Source organism: Pipistrellus kuhlii, unplaced genomic scaffold (genome assembly GCF_014108245.1).
Source record: "Pipistrellus kuhlii isolate mPipKuh1 unplaced genomic scaffold, mPipKuh1.p scaffold_m20_p_2, whole genome shotgun sequence".
Taxonomy (NCBI): Eukaryota; Metazoa; Chordata; class Mammalia; order Chiroptera; family Vespertilionidae; genus Pipistrellus; species Pipistrellus kuhlii.
Window position 1 is genome coordinate 56,736,827 of NW_023425515.1, and position 26,295 is coordinate 56,763,121.

Sequence of the window (26,295 nt, forward strand, 5' to 3'; positions counted from 1 at the left end):
TTTTTGCCCTTGGAAGTTGCAAAAACACATTATCTGGGGAAACAGAAGAAAGGATGAGACTATTATGCATGACTGCCATGGCTTTTCAGCCATTACCGTTTCCTTTCAGGGCTGCTGCAGCAGAAGTATCTGACGTTGCTGGGGTGTTGGCAACCTATCTGTTGTCATTCCTCCGTCTGCTCCAGTCTCCTAAACCAGGGCCTTTGAGCTCTGCTCCCCATCTAATCTGTGCCTCCCTACCTAACGACATCCACTAATGTGTGCTAACAGATGTCTGAGGGAAAATTAGCTGTGGTGTCCAAATCAATTAGACCGGAGCTGCTGTGCAGGAACAATTGCTCTGTAGGCTGTGTGGGCTGTATTTTTTTTTCCTTTTCTTTTTTTTCAAAGGTGAAGTCATGTAGCCCAAGCTGAGCTTCCCTGCTCCATATTTTCCACTTCCAGGCAGTCTATCCCAGTGCTTAAGGGGTTCTGATTGGACCACCAGATGGTGATGCTTCTACCAGGTGCAGGCTCCCAGCAACCAATTGAAGAACAGGAGGCTGCATCCACTGCAAAGGCAATGCAGCCCAAAATAAGAGTCATGTTAGCTTCAAAATTACAGTCTTGTTGTGTCTTTTAAATTCTAAGAAATGTTATGTTCATGGAGTCACCTTATGTGAGTCTCTAGGACTACAGAAAGACTAAAAACGATGAGAATGGAAATTGCTTAAATAGCAAAACACACCTACTTTGACCTATCCAAAGGGATTTCTGTTTTCCATATCCTAATGCAAGAGTCAAATCTTCAAAGGCATGAGTGCTTCTCATCTGAAGTGAGGTCAGCCTAGAACTGGTAGGCAGTGGGACTCTGGAGAGCCCTAAACTTTAGCCAAGGTTTTTACCTGTGGGAGTGAAGTCATTTACCTTTTAGCATGGTTTATCTCTCTGAGCTTCAGGTTAATTATGTGTAAAGTAGGTATAATATCTACATCTCAAGAAGAATCTGCTAATTAAGTTAAATGCATTTAGAACAAGACTTGCTATAATAATATCTGCTCAATAAATAATAGCCATGTAATCAATCTTGCCATTCTGCTTTTCAGAAACATTTGGGCATTCAACTTATGAGAAATGCCATTTTTTTATCACCACCAAAAATAAGCTTTTTAATATGTTTGTGATTTTATTCATTTTTTTACCCTATTATCATCTTATCTCAGATTTGCCATCTCTTCCCAAAATATGATCACCAAATCACTACCACTACTCCCTTTACTTTCTACTTGTTTCCTTCAAGGACAGTCACTGTGATTGTCTAGAAACTTCCTTGTTAAGAAAGTGGACCTTTGTTCCTGAAATGTCATCAAAGTTCATAAAAAAATTAATACAGATTGGTGTCAGATGCATGCTGGACTTATAGGGTTGACCACTAGGTAAGTTATATAAATGTCTGCTTACTATGTTTTACACCCAACACTAGTATAATAGTATAGGTCAACTCTAATTGAAAAATAAATATTTTTTTTAATTCAAAAATATTAAGACTGAAATACTAAAGAAAATAAAGGACAAGATTTGGAGGCAGTTGTAGAAAGAACTTAAATTTTCTTTCTTTTATTTATGTGACCACATTTGGAGTTGCACCTTGATTAGGCTAGAAGATTCACTGGCAAAATTAATAACAGTTTTTGTTTTTTTTTTCCATTTCTTATAAGCCTTTAATCCCATACCACTTATTTATGTATCCTATTATAAAGCTAACGACCTTGGTGAGGCCCTTCTCTGGCAAGCCATGTATATGGAATGAGCCCATTTCCAAGAACTGCTGACATTTACTATAAAGCTTTTCCAGAAATGGCAGCCTGTTTTATTGTTTGTTTGTTTCCCTTCCCATCCTAGAAATGTAATTACCATGCACCCCCTTAGGCACCTGCCTTTCAGGGGCAACTCCTACCGCTAGGGGGCAACATAAAGCAAAACAGCCTAAGCCCCAGGCTCAGCTCTTCTCCCACAGGCATAGGTTTTGCACTCATTACCCTCCCTCAGGGCTTTCTGGGTCTTGCCAGCCAGGGCTGTGAGAGCTGAGGGTTCTCAGGGGTGAGCAAACTCCTGATCAGAAAGTGGTGGGGTTTGCTTTAGGTTCACAAGAATTGCTTACTTTGCTTTTCAATTAGCTTCTAACTTTTTTTTTTAAGTACCATTATCTTTCTACTTTAGATTGCTAGTTGTGGCTTGGAAATAGAGCCCATCAGACTCCCCATCTCAGCCCGTCCCCTTCTTGTGCATGAAGCAGTTCCCCATGAACACACAAACATCACACTTAGCTCTGTCAGCTTGGCTTCAAGGCCACATTTATCAAAATTATCCCAGAGTCCCTTGCAGAGGCGAATATTAATAGGATTCATTGAAAACCAAGAGTGTTACTAATGCTTTTTTCTATGTGCTAAATGGGAGGAAACAAGAATTACACAAACAAAAAAATGGTAGGGTTGTGAGAATAGTTAATAAGGCGAGGTGAAATCTTTGGGCAAGGGGAAATAACGCTGAGCTTCAGAAATCTTGGTACATCAATTTACATAGTATTATTCCCATTGCTTTGCATCTGGGAAGCAGAGCAGCATTTCACAGTACACAACACACTTCCAGGTAATCAACCCTGAGCATATCCCCCGAGTACATTCTGCCTGTCCATGTATCTAAAGCATTCTTACTTGGTCATACCTGAATTAAAAGAGGAATAAAGTTACTTCTGCCAGAACTTGGTAAGGGAGGTAAAGTAGAGGAACCTTTGAAACCGTAAGTGCAAAGTCATTAAGAATGGATGCTTTCCATTTCCTCTCCTAGTGTACAGAGCCATTTGCAAACAGGCCAGTTACTGGCAGGTCTGCTCTGCATAGCAGCAAGCTAACATAGTAGTGTTCTTGGTAAGTTTTGTTGGATAGCATTTCACACTGTGATGCTGCTTCAGTGCCCAGAAATACCATTTTGTTGTCTTGTGCTGAGGTGACATCTGCTCTGAGTTAGGTAGGTAGTGGCATCACTCATCCCTCAAGCAGAGTAGATAATCAGAAGCAACCTTTTTATGTCTATCGGCATGAAAATGGCGTTGATAATTATGTGTTAGCCTGCCAAATTCCTCATGGTTCATATGCTACATGGCAGAAGATAAACAGAATGTTTGCCTTAGAATCTACAGTAAGCACCTACATACTAATAGGAGGTTTTTAATTGATAGGGTTGGTCTTACGTTTTAAAAGGATGCAGTAACCACAGAGGAATGTTTAAAAAGTAAAACATAATAGCAATAGATGAAAGCACCTTCATTACTTTTTAATCAATTGAAGCAGCATCTTAAGATGTTTGTGGAGCTGTTAAAGAACCTGATTCCCTTCTTAATTTTACTCTTGGACCACAGACACAAGAGTACTTTGATTTCAGGGTCAGGGCCTCTATTGTGGGAACTGACCTTGTCTTTGAGAAAGACAGGTCATGCCGTCTTCATTTACTAGAAGTTCATCTCCTTCCCTACTCTATCCAGCACAACCCTCTGGACCAGAGATTCTCAACTAGGGTTGGCTGTGCCTGCAGGGACATTTGGCAATGTCTGAATACATTTTTGGTTGTTATAACTGACAGGTAAGCATGGAGAGTAAGGATGGGAAGCTACTAGTATCTAATTGATAGTGGTCAGGGGTGTTGTTTGACATTATTTAAATGAAAGAACAACTTACACACACACACACACACACACACACACACACACACACACACACACACAGAGTTATTTAGACCATAATGTCAGTAGTGCCAAAGCTAAGAAACCCTTTGCTAGTAAGATAAATAGAAAAGTGTAAAATTTACAAATAGATCAATGATTATCTGAGAAAAAGAAACATTGGATTCTTACCCCCCTGGAGCTTCTGGCAGGGGAACATAAACTATTTTTACATCTCTATGTAGCACAGTTTCCTCATCCCTAAAATAGAAATATTAATGACATCTATCTTCTAGAGTAGTTAAGATGATTCAATGAATTATTATGTGTAGAACACTTGGCAATATTAAGTATTGTCATCATATCCCTTCACATCGTCTCCTAATTGGAACATAAATACAGTTAATCCTAAACTTGATAGTTACATGTTTTTTCAGAACAGTGGGTGAATTTTCAGGCAGTGAATGCCCTGTTTATCATGGAACATTGCCCATAAACTTAATGTGCAATCAGCATCAATCAATCTAAGTAAATTGTGGACATATGTTGGTTCTACTGTAGCAGTGGGTGGAGGTCTATGGCAAAGAAAGACAAATAATATAGCGTATTCCAAGCATAAATTAATGCTTCAAGTATATTCAAGTACAAAATCCACAGGAAAAAAAAATGATCCCATGTTAAAAAAGTTTTCAAAACAGGTTGCTATATGGAATGATGTTGTACCCCATTTGGAAGTCAAGGTTAACTCTTGTATACTTTTGTTTACTTTTGTGGTACTCAGAACATATGCATAACTTTGTTTCCTTCTTACTGAATTAAAGTGATATCTAATAGATGAGGCCCAATGCATGAAGTTCATGCAAGAGTAGGCCTTCCTTCCCTTGGCTGCCAGCACCGGCTTTCCTCTGGAACCCGGGACCTGGGCTTCCCTCACAGTCCTGGCTCTATCCAGAAGGTCTAATTAGCATATTGTGCTTTTATTATTATAGATTACATTAAAATGAAATATCTCAGGATGAGTATCTATTGAAAGTATCAAGAAGTTTGTTGATTTTGTTGGCATCATGCATTAGCTTCTACTGCCATTTCTCCTGCATCCTTCTTCTTTTTTTTTTTAATAATATATTTTATTGATTTTTCACAGAGAGCAAGAGAGAGAGAGAGAGATAGAGCGTTAGAAACATCGATGAGAGAGAGTTATCCATCAGCTGCCTCTTGCACACCCCCCTGGGGATGTGCCCGCAACCAAGGTACATGCCCCTGACTGGAATCGAACCTGGGACCTTTCAGTCCACAGGCTGATGCTCTATCCACTGAGCCAAACCAGTTTCAGCTCCTGCTTCCTTCTTTATGGTACATATCTCTATGGCATAATCAAGGCCATTAGAAAAGTGAAACATCTAAATTTGTCCCTCTCCCTCCACATTAGGAAGAGGCAAAAGAAGGCACACCCTAGGAGAAACTCATTATTTAGTCATTCATTTACAATTGAACTGAATGTTGAATAGGAATCCTGTTCTCTTACCTAAACTCAGAGGCCTTTGATTTCATAGAGTGGAAAGACAGTTTTGAGACAGAAGTGTTTCATTGATTTTCTGTTAAACTTGGGACAACCATACTTAATAAATTGATGTGCATTGCCAGACAGCTGTGCAATTCAGAAGTTGCCCAGAATAGGCCTTAAAATCATGTGACCTAGTTTACTCCATAAACTTCCCTAAAATGACATTCTCATGAAAGATCAAAATGATGTTCTCATGGAAGACCATGCTATGCATGATCTTGTCCATTTCTACCAAAGGTGTTTAAAAGCAGAATTGCTAAGAAATGTAATCATGATGGCAACATAGAGGTGAAAAACCAATAAATATAAAAAGAATGCTGGGTATAAAGAAAAACAAGGGTTAATATGTGTGTCATGTACATTTCAGCATTGCATGTGCTTTTATGTAACGAGGAAATTTTTTTTTTTTTTTTGTCCAGATGAGCTATACCCAGAAAACAGCCATTTCTCCTTGCTTACCTGAGGTGGGGAGTTGGAAACTGTCATTTCTCCCTTATCTTTATTCAGTGAAGGCAGATTGCTTCCATCAGCTTCTCTATTCTAAACCCTTCTCTTCTAACTTGTGTCTCTTAAGTCCCATCCTGGAAGAACAAAGAAAGGCTTTGACTTCTCTCTGCTCTGTTGAAATGCTGGAATGAGGTCAGAGTCACGGTGTTTTGCCAAAGTCCTCCTCCCCTCTGTTTGTGTTTATACAGGACAACACCATCCTTACACAGCACACATTAGCTTTCTCTTTGTGTGAGTTATTCCACTGTGCAAGTTTTCCATTTTCTTCTTTTTAATTCCACTCCCATTAAGCAGAGAGGAGATCAGGACTTTTTTTTCCCCCCCAAAGAAGAACCACGATGAAGAGTGTCTGTTACCTGGAGCTTAGGGACTGGAGATGAGGCAGAGCTTTGGCAATACTATAAGTTGAGGGCAAAAGGGAGGACTTTGAAAGGTGAACCTTAGAGAAGCAAGCTGGTCATTGAAAAGTAAATTGCCAACTTGCCTCCAGTGAACAAATGCACCTGCCATTCGTATTGCAGCCAATTTGCTGTTTCTACTTTTATCTCTCTCATGCAGCAGGCTCCAAACTCTCAAAGGTTTCCCTGTGCCTCTTTTTGTAATGCCCCAAACAGCCGGACTGTTAGATAGAGGCTTCAGAGTATGCGTTTAATTCCCCCTTTCTCTCCCACTCATTGCATTAAAATAAATTGAGACAATAATATTCATAAGAGAAGTAAAGTTCTAAGAATCAAAAGCTCCTCTTCCAAACCCTAATGATACTGGAAAGTGTCCAGCTTTGCAGGATGGGCATGACACGTACATAGAATACATACACTAGATCCGTGCCATCAAGGGAAAGACACTGTGCTGTGAAGACACATGTAGGTATGAAGCAATGCTTTTATTCCCGTTCCAATAGGGAATAATAGCTTCTGCAGAAAGACTTCCTTTGAGGGGATGACATTTTTTGCAAGCAAGGTCTCAGCCCCAGAACATTTTTTACTATATGCAGAACTATGTTTGATAATGAATGATCTTCAGATGACTATTTTTTAATTACCTAAACAGGAGGTAGAAACACCATCTTTCCATAAAAAGAATTCAGAATGACAAATGTAAATTTGCTTATTTGAAAACATCCAGTTCAATCATTTCCAAAAGATTTAATTATTTCAACATGTATTGTTGAGCATTCACAATAGCTTACATTTCTCAACCTAAAAGATGCTTCCAGTTACAGACTTCCAATGCTCTATTCCTGTGGTTCTCCAAAGACACCTCTATACATTTAAATATAGGCTATTTCAAAGAAAGAACTTGGACTGCATCAAACAATTTTCCCCCTCTTTCATAAAAACCTCAAGTGAATGTTATGCAAAATATTCTAATGCTGCCTTAAGGTTAGCATTTTAATTGCATAAAAGAGAAATTATTCAATTATGGTTTCCTAATCAACTGTAACTCTTACCTGATATAAGGGCAAATTTCAGTCAGTTATTTGTGATATAGAGAAAATGACAAGCATTTAGGCAACATTTCTATTCTGGTCCCCTCACTTGACTTTCTGACTCTCACTTCTATTTTAATTTAAACTTACCAAATGAATTGCCTTCAAGTAAAAGTGGTATACATCTCAGAAGAGTAGCTGAGTTTGGACTCCTCTGAAAACAAAGACATTTAGAAATAGATAGAAAGCACTCCATGTATCACACCATTGAAGAAATAAATAATATGTAGATGTAGATGCTTTAGCCTGCTCTTTAGAGACATCATAGAATAAAGTAAATAGAAGTTACTGGTCAGTGTTAGCTCCCAAAAGTATATTCCCAGATAATTTTTCTGTGCTTTATTCAGTCAGTCAGTTCCTCTTTATTTAAAATATATTTAAAGTATATTTTAAACTACCATACCTAACATTTCAATCAGGTGGCATTAACATGTTCTGAAATCAACAACATTTATTATAAGCATTTACTGTACACAAGGTATCAGGTTAAGTTTTTCACATACATTAGTTATCTCATTTTATACTTAAAAATCTTATGAGATAGGGTACATTTCTCATTTTGAAAATGAGAAAACTTAGTCAACGAAAGACTGACCACTTTCCTAAGATTTAGCAGCTAGTAAGTTGAGTAACCAGTATTAGAACCTTACCTGGCCTTAGAGCCAAGTGTCTAGCCACTAAATTATACTCTACAGATATTTATTAAAAGAGATGGTCCTACCCTTATATGTTTTCAGACATTTCTGAATTTTTCTTTTGGTCAGCACTTAGGTTATCACACTCATGCCTTTGACATTAGACCTTTGACATCTTACATTCATAGAAACAGGGAAGTATTAATCATAGTAGAGGGACATATTGGCCCATTCAAGAAGCAGTCCTTTTGATTGACCTCTAAAGCCATCTTAATAAATAAGCTTTTAGCATTGAGGTTGGATAGAACCTTTCACTATAGGCTATTGTTGACATACCCACCAACTATAAAGGTTAATCTCTTAGTCCCTAATTAGTATTTATAACATGTGGTAAGCCAAGTATAATTACAAAGTCATGGGACATATTCTGCAACCCACATAAAAAAATCAGTCATGCTAGCATGCAATCCTGACTTAATTTTATCTTTTCCTTACTGCTTTCTGAAAAGATATTACTTAAAAGAAAGTATTTCAGCATGTATACCAAATATATTTTCCCTAAATTATTTAGTTAATCCTGTATCCATCTGGAATTTTAAAAATTGGTATTTTTTTAAAAAATATATTCAGAGATGAATACACTGAGGTATAGAGGTATTTTTGTGGTCTGAAGGAGCCCTACTGGGAGTGAGAGGAAGTGCGGTGCTCAAAAATCTAGGTCTCCGTGAAGCCTTCTATTTAGTGAGTGGGGCTGCTCTTAGATAACTCTGTTTACTTATGTGGGTCAGATCCTATTTTCTATTCGGTCTCACATATTTAGTATGTGTCCCTCACTAGTATCCTGATATTCTCCCTGGCTGGCTATAAAAATCATTCTGTATTAGAAATACACTCAGTGACATTCTTTTATGGTTTTCTTATGAAGAACTAATTGTGTAATAATAAAGCCTGTGGACTGCCAACTATAGAATCATTTCACTATGGGAAAGCTGAGGACATACTCAACCCATACTTGTTCCAATAAAGTATGATTTTGTATTTAGTAAGGAAAACTAATACAGAGGTCTCTGAGTCCTTGCATTGATTATATAACACAGTTCCTGAGGCATTGTCCTCCTTCTCTAGCTGGCAGGAAAAACAAAACAAAACAAAACCCTGCAGGTACAAAAGATACCAAGACAGAGGGAAAGCCAAAAACATAAACCAGGACTCAAGTAGTTCTAGGCAGTGTGCTACTTACTAGCAAGCATATGCAAATGGAGAGAAACCTGGTTCTAGTTCCTGGAGTACAAAATAATCATTTTTAGTACAATATTTCCTCAGGCAATTTATAGAAATATATGCTACTATTTCATTATTTCTGTCCTTGTGAGAAGAGGTTCTGACTCCTGTGCTTGAGAATGCCATTTTGCTAACTCAAATACTATTCCTTTGCACTATCTTTGCTTAAATTTTATACAAAAATTGTTTTCACACTATGCATCTTATAGAGAATTGTGAAATTCAAACTTGAGAATCACAAATTTATAAGTTATATGACTTATAGATTAGAGGTCAGGGGTCCAGAAGCAGGCACTCCCAGGTTCTTAACATCAGAGGTTTATAATCTGTAGTAGGCAGGAGGATTGGTGGCACAGACAAAAGCAAGGCACAGCATTAGACAGACATATCCGTTTCTGCCTGTGCACTGTGTCTTCGATACTACAGAGCGGAGAGGTCCCTACACCTCTTATAGGCGATGACCAAAGTCAGGCAGGAGACTGAAATTAGCCAGAAAACCAAAAAGAAATGGATGAGTAGACTAGGAGGTTAATTGTGTAGTCATGAGCAGTGGCCAATCAAGGCTTTATTGAATGAAGGAAAAGAGGGTTTTCATTCAAAAGTCATAATTAGGAAATATGAGGGACCTTGAGAGAACATGTTATCTAATTTCCAACTTTGAGCCAGGACATTTTTAAATAAAAGTTGTATAATTTGCTCTTCTTATTTATGTGTTTTGATCAGAGTAATTAGGTTAGCTGCCACAGTAGATCTTATGGAAGTCTCATGGCTTGATTTTTGCTATGAAGTTCAAACCAGGTCAGGCAGCCCCCTGCTACATAGCAGCTAGACCTTCTGGATGACATATCCCCACAGTTTCCATGTCACAGTAGGAAATAGCTGGAGTGATATGCTGGCCTTTTATTAAGTGTCAGGCCTGGGTATGGCTTATCTTACTTTCCTTAACATTTTATTGGCCAGAGCTCCTTAACATAGTCCCAAACTCACCGCAGGAGGTTGGGGAATGCAGTGAAGCTCATAAGTCCTTGGTGAGTACTAACAGCCTCTCCCTCCCCGCAAAGGGCATCATAGAGAATGAATTGGGAAAAGGGTTCTAAAGAGCTTTGGCCCTCACAGACACACACATTCATCCCTTGGAGAAGCAGACAGCCTGCATGAGGTCCATGGTGCCCTGATAGCATACAGACACAACTGATATTAGAAATGTATGGGCAGACAGCTAGTTTGGAAGCAATGGATTAAATGTGAATGTGTTTGTCTTTTCATTGTGATGTGGGGAATGTGCAGCATTTTAAATATTTTAATGAAGGGTATTAAAAAGAAGAGGATAACACTACATGGGAAAATACACACCCCATGTAAAATGTCTCTTCGTTTTTCTATTGCCTTTCCCTTTCCTTGACTAAATGACTAATCGTTCTTGTTTTATTGAAGAGACTTGAAGTTCCCTTCGTTCTAATGTAAGTGAAATGTTCCTACTACTCCCATTAGGACCTGTAAATGAAGGTGTACATTGAGTGGAACAATTTAGCATCTGATTGAATGAGAGAGAAATGTAATAAAGTTTTTAATGTTTTAATGTGCAGATGCTAGATTTAGGTATCAGACATAGCCAGAGCATATAACATTTACACACATGAATGTCCTAATCTCAAATGATGCCATCAACTAGCAGCATAGTGGATTTCTGTTTGGTTGATAATTTTTCTTCTTTACAGTGTTTTAAGACACCTCTAAAAACATTTATAATAATTTACTCCACTTTGTAATTAGATTTAGTGATCAGAATCTTGCTCACTTGTATAGCTGCTTTCCTTTAAATGAATGGCACCAGCTGGCTTATAGCTGAAACCTGATCTGATTCCCAAAGTTATTGGAGGGGCCAGCATAAGGCAAAAGCCTAATGTGCTGAGGAGCTTCTTGGTGTTTTACATTATTTTCTATTCCTTTGGGAAATATATTTGTTGGAGAAATTTTTCTTTTAAATTTAAACAGCTATTCTGGGCATATATATATATATATATATATATATAATTTACAAGACATAAAAAGACATGGTGTTATCTTCTCTCATATAGTTTCTGGTTTTAGAGGGAAGACAAATAGCTAAAATTTGCAGTTGGAGCCCCTCAGGCTATTTTACCATCAAGAGGTATGCAATGGCTGTATAATTAATGGAAGAAAGCATTTAGCAAAGGCTAAGAGGGCAAAGTAATCACAAGTGGCCCTGAGTATTCATTGTTTCCATGTAATTTTACACATGGTATTGAAGATTCAATTAAGCTATTTGTTCTCTCCCTTAACATGCAGTTAATGAGAAGCCACAGCAGGCTAGGCACTGTGCTTTCTTGCTGATGTGACTCATGGAAATCAAAGATCCTCAATGGCTTGTCTCTCAAGGCAGGTAATTTTCAAGATAAGGCAAAGAGACTTGTCCAAGGCCAGAGGGAGGTGGATGGAGTCATAGACAAAGGGCATACTAACCCTTTCCCAGTGGATTGAAATGGAGAGATTGGGCTGAGAATTAAGAATACTTCTAGTGGCCAACCTGCTTATTACTCAGTCCATCTGGAGCTCTTTGGAACTGATAAAAACACACAATCCTCTCTGTTACAGTGTGCATCTCTGTCTTGTATGCTCTGCAGCTCATTTGAAACAAAGCAGCCATCAAGTCAGCTGCTTTCAGTCAGTGGAATGCTGGTAGATGGGAGGACTGATTGGCCAATGTGTGTTCAATTGCATGACCGCTTCTTCCCAATTTCTGCTCTATAACTTACCTCGTGTGCTTACAAAGGACATAGGATAGACAGAGAAGATGGGAGCTTCTCGCTTTCCTTCTCTAATGCTCATACTTTCCATATAGAATCTCAAATGCATTTCCATAGTCTTCTGGTCTAGGCCCTATGGACACGCTACTACCCTGCTGGCCAACAGCACAATAATTACCAAATACAGCCGAAACCGGTTTGGCTCAATGGATAGAGCGTTGGCTTGGGGACTGAAGGGTCCTGAGTTCAATTCCGGTCAAGGGCATGTACTTTGGTTGCGGGCATATCCCCAGTAGGAGGTGTGCAAGAGGCAGCTGATCGATGACTCTCATCGATGTTTCTTTCTTTTTTTTTCTTTTTTAAAAATATATTTTATTGATTTTTTTACAGAGAGGAAGGGAGAGAGATAGAGAGCCAGAAACGTCGATGAGAGAGAAACATCAATCAGCCACCTCCTGCACACCCCTCACCGAGGATGTGCCCGCAACCAACATACATGCCCTTGACCGGAATCGAACCCGGGACCTTTCAGTCCGCAGACCGATGCTCTACCACTGAGCCAAACCGGTTTCAGCATAATCGATGTTTCTAACTCTCTATCTCTCTCCCTTCCTCTCTGTAAAAAAATCAATAAAATATATTTAAAAAAATAATAATAATTACCAAATACAGAGCTGATGCAGAGCCCAGGACAAATCCCGCCTGCTCCCCTAGTGGAACTGCTGCCCATTCCCACCAGCTCAGTCATGTCTGCATCACCTCTCTCCCCACCCTGCCTTATCTTCCCTCCAGTTTGATTTTCTCAATATGATCCTAGAGTTCCACTGATACTTAAAACCATCCCTTGTTGGAAGGCTGGGTCAGTGGACACATCGTGCTGTTTAAACTTAAGCATTGTGAGATGAAGACACAGTCACAGAGGGTCACGCTGCCTCAGAAATCATTCGCCAGAGTGCTCCGGTCACGCAGCATGTTACCAGGAGGCTGCCTTTTCTGAGACTTGATCAGCTTTCCTAAACACAGGTGTTGTGCATGTTTATGTGTGAGACAGGGAGCCAGGTGGGGGAGTTTTTGATAGGCAGTGTTTGTTTCCTGAGGACATAGAGGTTTGAATAAAACATCACAGCAGGGTGCAAAAGCAAGAGAAAAGAAATCTTTGACATTTTCTCCAGAACATGCCCACGGCTCTGAACAAACAGGTGGGACCGAGGTGCCTTCATGTCTAACTTCATGTTTAGCTCAAGATTAATGAGAGACTCGCCCCATTCCAGTTTCATTTGTGGAAGCAGGGACGGAACATTCCTTCTCACCACCATTGCCATGTCCCTCTTTTCAGTTTTAAAAAGAGGAGAGAGAAAGGGAGGGGGGGAGGGAGAAAGAGGGAGAGAGATATCACATTTTGAGTTGGTCAAATTGAGGAAGAGAAAACACGATACAGACAGTACATAAGGCCTGTGAGGATGGCTCCAGTTTCCACTGTAAAATTATTCAAGATTTTCAAGTTACAGACATAAATATTATCAGCATTATTTAAAAATCCCTTCAAAACCAGGAAGCCAAACTCTTATCCATACAATATTAATTGGACTGAATAACACAGAGAAAATTAACTCCTGTAAATGAAAGTTCTAGAACTTCTACACAATCAGTGGTATTTCTATCATTGTACTCAATATACCTACCCACCTACACTTTCCTGTCTCTCATTGTACCCTGATTATCTTGGTAGCCATTCAATTCAACCAACAAGGCAGCATCTCACATATTAGCAGTATATAATCTAGACCAGTGTTTCCCAACCTTCTCTCATGATGAGAATCACCTGGTGGAGTTGTTAAAACACAGATTCCTGAATCCCAACTAAGAAGTGCTAAACTAGAATTTTTGGGAACATATAGGTAAAATTTTATATACAGAGCACTAAGTTAGGTATGCAATTTTACCTATATGTTCCCAAAAATTCTAGTTTAGCACTTCTTAGTTGGGATTCAGGAATCTGTGTTTTAACAACTCCACCAGGTGATTCTCATCATGAGAGAAGGTTGGGAAACACTGATCTAGACTGTGAAGTAGCAAGGCCTTTCCTGGATCTTCTTGACACAATCAGAAGAGCTAGTCACTTTCTAGGTTTGTTAACTTATTACTGTGCTTTGGTTATCCAAGCAATCATTTGTGGGAGATGGTGGAATTACTTGTCCAAGCCATCACACAAGAATAGGTATGGATTAAATAAAACAGGGCATATAATAGTGTTTTGTAAATTGTATAATGTTATACTACCTAAATGTTACTAATTATCTTATTATTTTTCTTATTTCTCATTTTCTACTTGCTTGTGTCTTTTTTCATTCTATATAATAAAAGCCTAATATGCTAAGTGTCTGATCATCTGGTTGGCCATTCAACTAATCAAAGCATAATACGCTAATGATAAGCTAAGGCCTCTCAACTGCTTGCTATGATGTGCACTGACCACCAGGGGGCAGATGCTCCTACCAGTAGGTTAGCTCTCTGCTGGAATCTGGTCAATCCAGACTGACTAGATGGGCCAGACACAACCTGGAGCCCTCCCCACAGTCCCTCCTCAGCTGGCCAGTGTCCCTCTTTGGACCCAATTGTTTACCATTGGGGTTCCTTGGCCTGGCCTGAATCCTTGCAATCCAGGACTACTCAGGGGATATCAGAGAGCTGGTTTCAGTCTGATCTTGCATGCCAGGCTGACGGACCCCACTTGTGCACAAATTCATGCACCAGGCCTATAGTTATATAATATATATTTGCCCCTCCAACAGAGGTCAAGCAAAGATAAAATGGAGATCTAATCCATATTTATCAACTCTAGATTTTTTTTATGCTTTTCCTCCTCCCACTCCCCAACCCCCACCTCCCCCCTCACACACACATTGCCTATTTACTTTTCTGGAAATTTCAAACCTACTTAAAATTGCAGAAAGTATTCTATTCTTCTGTGACATTTAATATTTATAATAATTACTGTGTGCTCTATCATATATAATTTCTGAAAAATTGTAATTTGCACAAGTGTTTTAATTAATTCAGAATGATGAATCTATTTGTTTAGAGAGAAATAATGTGAATGTTCCACATTCTGTTTGTAATGGTCATGAGTAAGCTTTGAATTGGGTCAATGCAAAAATGAAATTCCAAAAACCTCCTGTTGATCCTATTCTTTGTCTGAATATTCTATCTTCTGGGCCTTTGAGCGATGACAGGAAACAACTTTTATTATTTTCATTGTATTCTAGGCATGCTTTTGTTCACCCTGATTGGTTTCTATTGGAATCTACCTCCTTCCCTAAACATAAAGAACACTATATGCCTTTAAGCAACTAAAAAATACAACAAGAAATAAAATTTAGCTAGTAATGTGGGCATGAAATCATTAAGTTTAAGGAATTCTTACAAGCATCTTAGTTATCTGTACATATTTCTGATTCTAAAAATGCAATGAAGAAATGAGATGAGCATTTTGAAAATGTTAGAAGAAGTATTCTTATTATTTTTATGATAATCTCTCACTGGCACTTGTGCTGAAAGAATAAAATCTGGCTGATCTAGGTCATAATTGTCATTGTTTTATCCCCACCTAACCTGCGTCTATGCCTAGCACAGTGCCTTTTTGTGTTGTAAGTGCTTAGCAAATGTGGTCAGTTTGTATTACTCTTAAGCATAATAGACAACAGATTGGTTTCTGAAACCTTTATACTTCTATCTTCTACTCACAGCTCCTTTTTTCTCTGATTTAAAACACTCTCTGCTTTTGATATAGGGAGTTGTTTTTAAGATTCTCTTAATCTATCCTATCTAATAAAAAAAGTAATATGCAAATTGACCATCACAAGATGGTTGCCCCCATGTGGTCAAAGATGGCTGCCCCATGTGGACACAAGATGGTCACCGCAAGATGGCCAGCAGGGGAGGGCAGTTGTGAGGGACCAGGCCTGCAAGGGAGGGCAGTTGGGGGAGATCAGGCCTGCAGGGGAAGGCAGTTAGGGGTGACCAGGCCAGCGGAGGAGGAAAGTTGGGAGTGATAGGACCTATAGGGAAGGGCAGTTTGGGGGGAACCCAGGCCTGCAGAGGAGAGCAGTTGGGGGGACCAGACCTGCAGGGGAGGGCAGTTGGAAGGGAGCAGGCCTGCAGAAGAGGACAGTTAGGGGTGACCAGGCCTTCAGGGGAAGGCAGTTAGAGGTGACCAGGTTAGCAGGGGAGGACAGTTGGGGGCAATCAAGCTGGCAGGGGAGCAGTTAGGCATCAATCAGGCTGGCATGGGAGTGGTTAGGGGGTGATCAGGCTGGCAGGCAAAAGTGGTTAGGGGCAGTCAGGAAGGCAGGCAGGTGAGCAGTTAAGAGCCACCAGTTCTGGATTGTGAGAAGGATGTCCAACTGCCCCTTTAGGCCCAATCCTACTGGGCATACCCCTCCATGCACAAATTTTGTGCACCGGGCCTCTAGTATTTATATAAAAGCCTAAGTGACCATTATGACTAAACGACCAACCAGTTGCTATAACACACACTGACCATCAGGAGGCAGACCCTCAATACAGGAACTGCCCCCTGGTGGTCAGTGCACTCCCACAGCCAACCTCCCACAGCCCCTCCTCCCCAGGCCAGCCAACATCTTGTGGGCGATGGCCAGCCTACCAACCTCCCAAAGGCCTTTCTCCTGAGCCCCAATTAGGGGGGCTGGCAGGCCAACACCTGCGGTCCCTCCCCCCAGCCAACCAGCCCCTATATAGGCCTTGATTGCCGGCTAGACAGAGGGACCCCACCCATGCACAAATTCATGCACTGGGCCTCTGGTCTATAATAACAGAAGCATAACATGCTAATTAGACTGGACAGCTGAACAACCTTCCAGATGTCCTTCTGGATGACCTTCTGGATGAAGCCAGTGCTGTGAGGGCTGAATCAAGCATCGGGCCTCTAGTAGCTAAATAATTCATTAATGGGGTATAAGCAATATTTACCCCACATTTAATTAATTTCTTTTAAAGAAAACAAATGGATCAGAGAAAAAAAAAAAAAAAGAAAAAAAAAGAAAAAGGAAAAAGAAAAAAAGACCTTAGTTGCCCATAAAGCATTTTAAGAATATGCCCTGATTTGGGGCTAAATCTACAGACTGTTCATAGAATAGAAGTGGTATTTTAGTCGATGCCAGCAACATAGTCTGAGTTTTCATCTGTTCTGAGATTTATACCAAACAATGGTCTGTAACATGGAAAAGTGTCTTTTTCAGTACAAAGGGGAAAAATACACTCCTCTGTTCTCTGATAAAGTCTCAGGGTGCCACTTCTCAGACTTTGGAATTCACCCAGGTGCTCTTTGCCACCTACCCTAGGTAGCCTGACAATTTAGAGCCTCCCTCTGCTCCATACCCCCATTTCAGCCAAATAACAAAACCATCTGGTCTGCTTACACTGTATCTAAAGGCCATTCTGTGAGGACCACAAATGAGAAAGATATTTTGCCTAGGAAAAAGGAAGATAGCAGATTCATTCCTTTCACCTATTGATTAGGTCAGCTTCTGGATGCTCTCCCAGATTAGCAAAAATAAATATCCAAGCAGCTGGAATAAGGGTCTGGGAATATGAGATTCCGGAGAAGCTGCTGACTTGCTGAGTAACTGCAGCCTCAGTGAGCAGAGTCAGGATAGTTCCATTTGCTCTTATTTAGCAAGGCAATGACCCGTGCATGGGAACAGCCATTTGATTTCCCACAGAGTAGACTTATTGCTGAAGCAGCAATAATGGACGCTTTTAGCTGGTCATGAATGCAAATGTCTGAATAACTTGTCCCTTTTCTAAAGCAGCCCACACACTTGGATTCCAGAGTAATTTTGAACATTTAACAAATACAGAAAAATTTTAATTTAAAATTCTAATTTCTTTGTAGATAGATCAGGGGACTTAACCAGATGCAGATATTCGTGCCACACCTACTAGTACATCACCACATGTATGCATGCACCACTGGGCGGTGTATAAATGAGCTCATAGCCCTTCTGTCCCATAGCTACTGCACTTGAGTTACTCAACCTGACCCAAATTAACTTTCCCTTTTGATGGTGGCTACTGTCTGGATGCATCTGTAGGATTAGTTTTGGTGTAAATATGGCGACCTAGGACAGGGCTAGGAATTCATGAGCACTTGGGAATAGGATAATGCAGGGCTCAATGGCTAAGAAGAGTATGTCTTACCCATCCGATCCCTCTGGATAATGCAGTAAAATGCTACTTTTCAGAGGACTATGGTGAGTGAGGCTTCAAGTGCTACCTTAGTTACATGTACTGTTTACAAACTGCTCCTGTCTGAGTAAAAGAGGGTGGCTTTTTCTTAACTGCACTTTGTTTTAACATATCATTTTCACGAGCTCCATCTCTCTAATTTATCTGACTTTACCACATTACCACTCACTTGGCATTGCTTTGTTTCATGCAAGCATTTTAGCTTTTCCTCTAAATTGTTAACATATTGTTCCTCTTTTTGTGTATTACTTTTTGCCATTGTTTGATGCATGCATAAACGCAGCATCTCTAACCACTCCTGACAGAGAAATTGAGTAACTGATACTTATAATGAGTTTCTCCCACTCTCAGTTTTATCTGACACTTAAAGAATCTATAGTTTCCATATTTTCCCTACTCACCCATAAAATTTGTGTCTGTAGGGAATTGTGTTCCTGCAGATACCTACTTCAAATACCTACTTCAGAGGCAGATGGTTCTTGCTTTGTAAAAAGATTCTAATAGTAGTGGAAACTAGTATTGGTGGAAGAGAAATCATCACTGCTGGTTGTGGCCTTCTCCTGCTATATCTAAGGCTTCAGAGATTCAAATTACAAACACAAAACACCTGGAAACATCTGTTATCTACAAGAACAACAACTAAAAGGGACCTCCTTTGTCTGAGACTAACATTTTACATTATGTAATGGTGACAGAATTTCATTTGGATAGCTTTTTCTTGGGATCCCAAGAGTTAAGCTTCTAAATTTTGGGGGGTGAAACGTATCGTACACCCACATCTTTGTGTCACTTTTGTTATAGGTATAAAATGTCTAGACATTGACTAAAGAGCTGAACATATTGGCATAGCTCTGCCCATTAAGCAGATAAAAACATCAGTATATAACTTTTGGTATTTATTGTTAATGCCACTGTTAAGGATTAATTATGAATTGTAATAATTACCTACACATTTTGGCAATAACAATGTCCTTAAAAATATAACTAGAATGCCATTTGCCATAGAAATTCATGAACTATTTTACTATGTTATCCTAAGAGGTGTTAAGCCAACACTGTTTTTAGCATGTAATAAATAATACACTTGTAGAATTTATAGTTTACAGAATAAGTTCACATGCATTACCTTACTTGGCCCAAATAGTAATCCTGAAATATTGCCTAAGAATCAACTTTGCACATTATTTCCACTATTTGCACATTATTACCAGATGAGGAAATTAAGACTCAAAGATATTGAAATAATGTGTCATTGATTTGTTCATTTATTCATTCAAAATTTGCTAAGCAGCTACAAAGTGCCTGATGATGTGTATTCAAAAGCAAATACTAGAGAATATGTGGCTCCCTTGTGAGCTAGTGTTAGGGTGAGATCAAAGCCCCTGGCTCTCAATCCTGTACCCTGTGTTACATTTCCTAAGCCTGTCACTCATTGGGGAAACTACTGCAAAATGCAACAGAACATGTTTCTGTGGCATTTTCAAAAGCAAAATGCCAGGCTGGATGGATGTTTGATGTCACAAGATAGCATTTATGTGTTACAGTGTATATTTTTTATTTTTATTGTTGAATTCTTGGATCATGCTTATTAAAGCCAAGTGCTGCTCAAGAAACATCCTGTAGCCAAAACCAGTTTTGCTCAGTGGATAGAGTGTCAGCTTGAGGACTAAACGGTCCTAGGTTCGATTCCAGTCAAGGGCATGTACCTTGGTTGCAGGCACATCCCCAGTGAGGGAAGTGTAATAGATAGCTGATCAATATTTCTCTCTCATTGATGTTTCTAATTCTTTATCTCTCTCCCTTCCTCTCTGTAAAGAATCAATAAAATATAAAAAAGGAGCATCCTGTAGATTTCTGAACCCAACTCTTAAGTAGACACACCATGCAGTTCCATAAAATCTACTATCTATGCAACAGGATAGGGCTTAAGCTTCTCTACCCAGACCAAAGAAAGGCTAGAGATCAGGAAGTTGATAGTGTTGGGTTTTGAACAACCCCACCACCAACACTTACACAGGAATATATTCACCTTGTCCCAATTTTAAATGAACAAGGAAGACCAATTTGCTACTAATTTATACCATTGGGAATGACATTTTAAAGTAAATGCAAGTAATAACAGCTAATTATTTAAGGTTAGGGAAATAAGCCAGCTGACTCCTTTTCTGCCCTACTCTGGAGCTAATAGTTTTCTTCTGTAGGCTGGTTAGTTAGGAGCCAAGGATGAAGGCATTAAAACAATCACAGCTAGAATTAGACAGTCTGCAAAGCTATGATTATTTTAAAAGCAACGTGTACTGACAGATAAGAACCAATGCTAAACATACAACTAAGTTGGTTTTCTGAAAACCCAAGGGAGTTAAGTAAGCAGAGATGAAAAAAATTACCTCTATGAAAGGCCCCTTTTCAAATGTTTCCCTTATGAGTGCTTTCCAATTTGCAACAATTAGGATTCCTTGGTTTAAATAACAGAAATTGGCTATTTTGATGTACAAAATGAATAACATGGAATAGCTGATTGGAAGAATATGGAGTAGCTCACAGAATCCAAAGAAAAGCAGAAAAATCTTGCCTTGGAAAGCCCGGAAGTCATGCATCTCTAGGAATGCAGGTTGCAAACACTAGTGAAAACTAATGGGCCTTTTATTGCAGCTCCTTTATGATCCATATTAGCTAACCATTGCTGCTGAACAAACCACTCCAAAAGTCAGAGGCATGAAACAATAGTTATTCTTCATTCCTCACAAACACGCAAGTCAGTGGAGCCAGGCTGGACTTCACTATAGGTGACTGTTGCTGGGGTGGTCAGGCCTGTCAAATGAAAAACAGGATGCCAGTTAAATTTGAATTTTAGATAACAAGTATTTTAGTATAAGTACACCCCATGCAATATTTGGAACTTAAACTAATGAAAAGCATTTGTTGTTGATCTGAAAGTCTTATTTAATTGGGTACTCTGTATTTTATCTGGCAATACTATTTGCCATCTCCCATCCTCCTTCTGGAACCAACAGGCTCAGTTGGGCATGTTCTAATGGTGATGGCAAAGGGACAAGACAAAGTAAGTTCAATTGTGCCAACTCTTTTCAACACCCTGCTTGTTTTCCCTATGCTGATATCCTTGTCCATAACATGGCACGGGGATGGAAAACTGTGTGCCACAACTATAGGAAGACATGGGCATGGCAGGGAAGAGTGGGAAATTGGGGTCATTCATACAGTCTACCACAGGTTGAATCAGTGTTAAGATCTCTTGAGCCAGCCAAAACCGATTTGACTCAGTGGTAGAGTGTCGGTCTGCAGACTGAAAGGTGGGGGTTTGATTCTGGTTAGGGGCATGTACGTTGGTTGCAGGCACATCCCCGGTGGGCAGTGTGCAGGAGGCAGCTGGTCGATGTTTATCTCTCATCGACGTTTCTGGCTCTCTATCTCTTTCCCTTCCTCTCTGTAAAAAAAATCAATAAAATATATTAAAAAAAAAAAAGATCTCTTGAGCCATTCCTTATAAAAAAGCAAGGTCAAGGGAGGGAAAGGTTGAATGGTCCAGCTTATGTCAAACCCCCAATTCTTGGCAAAGGGAAAATAGGTCACTTGATTGACAATCCCAACAAACCAATTTCAGTAGGTGATAGGTGGTTTCCCCAAAGGAAAAATGGAGTGTCTTACCAGAAGAAGGTATGGATTCAGGCAGATAAAACATTCTACTTATGTCTCTGACTTTTCCTTCAATTCCACTTTTGGTCATAAGATGTTAGACTTATATAAGAGTAAAATGAATGATTGAAACCTAGAGAACTATAAAAAGAGGTACAGGCACCTCTAGGTCTGCAAATACCAGGACAGTTCCTGGAGATTTGGTATAGATAGAAGGTATGGATATTACAACAACAGAAAAGTGAGGAGGGACAATAAAATCATGGGTAGCAGAGCTAGATTGTGTCATAATCTTACTTAATGCTGGTTCATTTATGTGCCCAAGTACACCTAGACGTTAGCATTATTTTTGAAACTGCCATCCATTTGTAATGAATAGAAAAAGCATACACTTCTTTAACAAATAACTTATGTGTATTTCAATAGGTGTATATTTTACCAAGTAGAGGTGTGTTTTAGTAGGTGAAAAAATATCACCTATCAATTTGGAATTAGAACTACTAGGTGTGGCATTTTGATTTTACAATTTTTTTAACAATGGAAAAACTTGAGCATATCCTAAAATAATGAATTTTGCTAGTGTTCTAAAAGATGGATATCTAAACTGTATTTTACACAATATTTTAGGAGGTGTTCATCTAATAAACAATGCACTTTGGAACTGGAAATAGATACTAATAATGTGGTGTCCAAAAGATTAGAGACATACTTTTAAATATTTTGATAAAATCAATTTGCATGGGAAGTAAGGTTTACTTTTGCATATTTCCCAAAAATATTGCTCTGGCTCATTTGGTAGCACTATATAGGGTATTTCTAAAACCAAAATGATGTATACATTTTATAATATTTCATATTTGGTATTGGGAAGATTGACCAAAATAATGGGAGTGGAAAACTTGGTTGTAGCTCACACAATAAATAAATCCTAGATTGTTTAAAGAGTTCAGTATTAAAAAAAAGACACAAAACATTAAAAGAAGAAATAGAGATAAGTATTTAGCTGATCTAATGTTAGGAAAGAAACCAAAATGCACAGAAGCAATATAAAAAAATCATAAAAGAAAGATTAACAAAGAAATGTAAAACTTCTGCAAGAGAAAAATGATTGTGAAGTACAGAAGTTAGTTATACGTTGGGGAGCTTGCAAATACCTTGACAGCAAAAGGTCAATTCCTATGACATAATGAGCTCTTATTAATCCAAAAAAATTAAGAAGATTGCTGAAACTGAATAGGCTAAAAAAGATTAAATAAATGGGTCATGGCAATACATCTAGGAAAAAGTGACAAGTCACACTAATATCCTATGAATAAAAAGTGTTAGACAATATTCCAAAATTAATAAAAACAACAACCCAAACCAAACAAACATAAAAGAGTGCTGTGATAACCCAAGTATTAAGAATTGAACATACTCAAATCAATATTGGAATGAATTTGATAAATTACTTATATTTGCTGGTACAAATAATATTAGCATATTGAACACTATTTTCTAACTGGTCTACCTTATTGAGAATTGAAATAAAGCAAAAAAATACTACTTAGAACCACTTTTGCAAGAGTGATTTTGACCTAGAGTTAAATTTGGGAAAACTATAAACCTGGTGTAGTCCTGGCTTTGACATTTCTTAGCTATGTGATTTTTATTCATTCCCCCCCCCCCCGTGTCTGTGTTTATAAAATAGCAGTAATAATAACAATACTTTTTACTTCCCAGAGTCTGTGTAAACATTTTACTAGGTAATAGAATAGAATAAAACCTCTGAATTGCTACTTTAATGTAATATTATCAATGACTAGAGGCCCAGTGCACAAAATCATGCACCAGTGGGATCACTCAGCCTGGCCTGTGGGATTGGGCTCAAACCAGCTCTCCCTTGAGGGGTCCTGGATTGAGAGAGTGCAAGCCAGGCCAAAGGACCACACTGATGAATGATCAGGGCTGGGGAGGGACATGGGAGGTTGGCCAGCCAGGGAGGTACCACAGGAGAGCTCCAAGGAATGTCCAGCCCATCTCACTCAGCCCCAATTGGCCGGACCCAGCAGCAAGCTAACCTACTGTGTCTGTTCCCTGGTGGTCAGTGCACACCATAGTGAGCACTTGAATGGCCTTAGCATATCATTAACATATTATGCTTTGATTGGTTGAATGGCTGACTGGATGACAAGACACTTAGCATATTAGGCTTTTATTATATAAGATAGTGTAAATGTAAACTCCATGAATTACTACAGGCAACTAGAAAGTAACTCTGAAACCATTTAACTAATAAAAAGAAACAATCCTGAAAAATCTATAGAGGAAATTGGACACCACATTTGTCTTGCTTCCTATGTTCCTAAAATCTAAACATTTCTCTGCCCCATGGTTATTTTTTTTTTCATTAAGAAACAAAGACATCGATAGTGAAATACATAACTAGAGGGTAGCTAAAGAAATATTAATAAAAGCTGTCAGTGTTTTATTAGTTCACAAGTAAAGCTTTCTTTTCTGACAAAAATCCAATGAGATGACTTCCTTTAGCTCAGAAAAGAATTGGGAGGACAACTTTATTGTGTGTGTTGTTGTTTTTGTGTAGTGTTTTTGTTTTTGTTTTTTGCCCCCATGATCCAAATAACACACTCTGTAAGACTCAGTGGTCAAGAAAACAAAGGCCCTCCTGTCTGCCTGTTTCAGTTTAATGGCAAGCATGGGTAAATAATCCAGCAATTAAGATTCAGTACTGTGGTGGAAAAACAAAACAAACAACAACAACAACAACAAAAACAAAACAAAACAGGACATAGTGTTAAGAACACAGGAGGGGTACTTCAATCAATGTGAAGTCAGAAGCAGGTGGAGGAGTTGGTGGGGAATGATAGGACAATCTTCCTGGAAAAGTAAGCAAATAAATTGACAAGCTAACACCTGAAGGAGGAAAGGGACTAACCATATGAAGAGTTGAAATAAGAATATTCCTTGTAGGGAAAAAAAAAGAATGTTGCATTCCTGGAAGAAAATGATTATAGAATAGGAACCAAAGTTGTTTGATTTGATTGGATGATCCAATGCAAAGTGATTAGGAAATAAGGCTGGAAAGAGAAGCAGGAGCCAATAGTGAATGACCTATTAAGTCATATTAAGAAATTTGGATTTTATCTTCAGGGCAATAAGATTAATCAGGGGATACTATACTCATATTTGCAATTTAGGAAAATAAATTCTGATTGTTGTGTGGTACATGAATGACAATGAGCTTGAGGAGAAAAAAGCTAGAGGCAAAGAAACTAGTTATAATGCTCTTGCAGAAATTTAGGGGTGAGGGGAAGAAATGTTGATGGCTGGAAAAAGCTAGTGGAAATAGGGGTATAAAGTAATGAGTGAATCTGAAAATTCATTAGTCACAGAACTGGGAATCTGTTTTATATGGGACATAAAGGGAGAGAGAGCTATCAAGAAAGAAGATTCTCTTTTCTTGGGCAATTACAAAACACAAGAGAGTAAACACAAGATAACAAGTGGGAAGAAAGATGATGAGTACTATAATGAATATATGGAGATGTAGAGAGTCAAAGAAAAAAACAGTGTAAAGTTCATGAGAAAAATCTGAGCTGTGAATACTGATTTAGGAATCATCAGCAACATGCCTTACACTTCTGAAGCTAGAGAGTAGATGAGATCACTCACAGTGAATAATAGGAAGAAAGAAGACAATGAAAAAACCTTTGGGAATATAGATATTTAAGGAAAAAGACAAGGTGAGCCCCAGAGTTAAACTGTCAGGAGTGACCTAGGGGATAGGGAAAAAGCAGCTGAGTTTGGTGACATAGAAACTAAGAAGAGTAAAGAATGGAAGAAAGAGGTTGTGGTCAACAAAATAATATACTTTAGAGAAAAATAGCATAATAAATATTGTTCGCTGGACCTAAAAACAATATGGTTTGAACAAATTGGGCGAGCTTCCTGAAAGCAGTTTCTTTAGATGTCAGTGAGGAAATCCAGATTGCACTGAAGGTTGGAGATGAACAGGAAATGTTGTATAGAACAATTCCTTCAAGAAACTTGAGGGGAGAGATTGGAAGTTGATAGGAGGGGGAAATTTGCAAAGGGATTTTTTTCTAGAGAAAAAGAACTACATTATCCTATTTAATAATAGAGAAATATGCAAATTATCTGTTATAGCATCATGTCACAACCAAATCAGCAGGCTGTGTCCCTGCCTTCTGCTCAGGCAACTGCAAGGCGTGGCGTAGGATAAGATACAATAGAAGGGTATAAGAAAGGAGAGGGAGAGAAAGGCAGGCTTGCATGCAGACAGGCCAAGAGAAGAAAAAGAAATACAGAAAAAGAACAAGAAAAAGATGAAGGAATAGAAAAGGGAAGGAAATGTGAGGCTGCACTCGGGAGGGGGTGATGACCACAGGAGGGCTGTGGGGGAAGAGCAGGTG

At 38.9% G+C, this 26,295-nt stretch overlaps 1 protein-coding gene across 3 annotated transcripts in view; it reads left to right on the top strand.

Moving 5' to 3' along the window:
* Window positions 1-26,295, top strand: part of LOC118724837 (limbic system associated membrane protein) — a 625,625-nt gene that overhangs the window by 358,512 nt on the left and 240,818 nt on the right. The window lies entirely within an intron of this gene.